Source organism: Scyliorhinus torazame, chromosome 24 (genome assembly GCF_047496885.1).
Source record: "Scyliorhinus torazame isolate Kashiwa2021f chromosome 24, sScyTor2.1, whole genome shotgun sequence".
In the NCBI taxonomy this organism is placed as follows: Eukaryota; Metazoa; Chordata; class Chondrichthyes; order Carcharhiniformes; family Scyliorhinidae; genus Scyliorhinus; species Scyliorhinus torazame.
The window spans coordinates 27,969,955-27,972,449 of NC_092730.1; positions in this window are offsets into that span (position 1 = coordinate 27,969,955).

The following is a 2,495-nucleotide window of genomic DNA, read 5'->3' on the forward strand; positions in this document are numbered from 1 at the left end:
GATCGGACCTACCCTCGCTCTAGTCATTCTCATATTTCTCACATATGTGTAAAAGGCCTTGGGGTTTTCCTTGATCCTACCCGCCAAAGATTGTTCATGCCCTCTCTTAGCTCTCCTAATCCCTTTCTTCAGTTCCCTCCTGGCTATCTTGTATCCCTCCAATGCCCTGTCTGAACCTTGTTTCCTCAGCCTTACATAAGTCACCTTTTTCCTCTTAACAAGACATTCAACCTCTCTTGTCAACCATGGTTCCCTCACTCGACCATCTCTTCCCTGCCTGACAGGGACATACATATCAAGGACACGTAGCACCTGTTCCTTGAACAAGTTCCACATTTCACTTGTGTCCTTCCCTGCCAGCCTATGTTCCCAACTTATGCACTTCAATTCTTGTCTGACAACATCGTATTTACCCTTCCCCCAATTGTAAACCTTGCCCTGTTGCACGTACCTATCCCTCTCCATTACTAAAGTGAAAGTCACAGAATTGTGGTCACTGTCTCCAAAATGCTCCCCCACTAACAAATCTATTACTTGCCCTGGTTCATTACCCAGTACTAAATCCAATATTGCCCCTCCTCTGGTTGGACAATCTACATACTGTGTTAGAAAAGCTTCCTGGACACACTGCACAAACACCACCCCATCCAAACTATTTGATCTAAAGAGTTTCCACTCAATATTTGGGAAGTTAAAGTCGCCCATGACTACTACCCTATGACTTCTGCACCTTTCCAAAATCTGTTTCCCAATCTGTTCCTCCACATCTCTGCTACTATTGGGGGGCCTATAGAAAACTCCTAACAAGGTGACTGCTCCTTTCCTATTTCTGACTTCAACCCATACTACCTCAATAGGGTGATACTCCTCGAACTGCCTTTCTGCAGCTGTTATACTATCTCTGATTAATAATGCCACCCCCCCACCTCTTTTACCACCCTCCCTAATCTTATTGAAACATCTATAACCAGGGACCTCCAACAACCATTTCTGCCCCTCTTCTATCCAAGTTTCCGTGATGGCCACCACATCGTAGTCCCAAGTACCGATCCATGCCTTAAGTTCACCCACCTTATTCCTGATGCTTCTTGCGTTGAAGTATACACACTTCAACCCATCTCCGTGCCTGCAAATACTCTCCTTTGTCAGTGTTCCCTTCCCCACTGCCTCATTACATGCTTTGGCGTCCTGAATATCGGCTACCTTAGTTGCTGGACTACAAATCCGGTTCCCATTCCCCTGCCAAATTAGTTTAAACCCTCCCGAAGAGTACTAGCAAACCTCCCTCCCAGGATATTGGTGCCCCTCTGGTTCAGATGCAACCCGTCCTGCTTGTACAGGTCCCACTTCCCCAGAATGCGCTCCAATTATCCAAATACCTGAAGCCCTCCCTCCTACACCATTCCTGCAGCCACGTGTTCAACTGCACTCTCTCCCTATTCCTAGCCTCGCTATCACGTGGCACCGGCAACAAACCAGAGATGACAACTCTGTCTGTCCTGGCTTTCAACTTCCAGCCTAACTCCCTAAACTTGTTTATTACCTCCACACCCCTTTTCCTACCTATGTCGTTGGTACCAATGTGCACCACGACTTCTGGCTGCTCCCCCTCCCCCTTAAGGATCCTGAAGACACGATCCGAGACATCCCTGGCCCTGGCACCTGGGAGGCAACATACCTTCCGGGAGTCTCGCTCACGACCACAGAATCTCCTATCTATTCCCCTAACCATTGAATCTCCTACAACTATTGCTTTTCTATTCTCCCCCCTTCCCTTCTGAGCCCCAGAGCCAGACTCAGTGCCAGAGACCTGGCCGCTAGGGCCTTCCCCCGGTAGGTCATCCCCCCCAACAGCATCCAAAACGGTACACTTGTTTTGAAGGGGAACGGCCACGAGGGATCCCTGCACTGTCTGCCTGTTTGTTTTTTTCCCCCTGACTGTAACCCAGCTATTCTTGTCCTGTACCTTGGGTGTGGTTACCTCCCTGTAACTCTTCTCAATCACCCCCTCTGCCTCCCGGATGATCCGAAGTTCATCCAGCTTCAGCTCCAGTTCCCTAACACGGTCTTTGAGGAGCTGAAGTTGGGTGCACTTCCCGCAGGTATAGTCAGTGGGGACACCGGTGGTATCCCTCACCACCCACATCCTACAGGAGGAGCATGTAACTGGCCTAGCCTCCATCCCCTCTTACCTTACAGAATATAGCTGCTGTGTGGACTAACTAGATCTCCACCCTCCGACTCTGCTCCCAGTCAGCTACACTTCCTGTAAACTCCTGGCTCTCTTCGCACTCTTTGCGGAAATGTCGGAAACAAAATGAAAGGAGCACCTTACTCCCTCCTCACCTAACTCCCTCGGTCACCAAACTCTCACTATCGCACTCAAAAAGCACCAAATTCAGCACTCCCTCGGTCACCAAACTCTCACTATCGCACTCAAAAAGCACCAAATTCAGCACTCCCTCGGTCACCAAACTCTCACTATCGCACTCAAA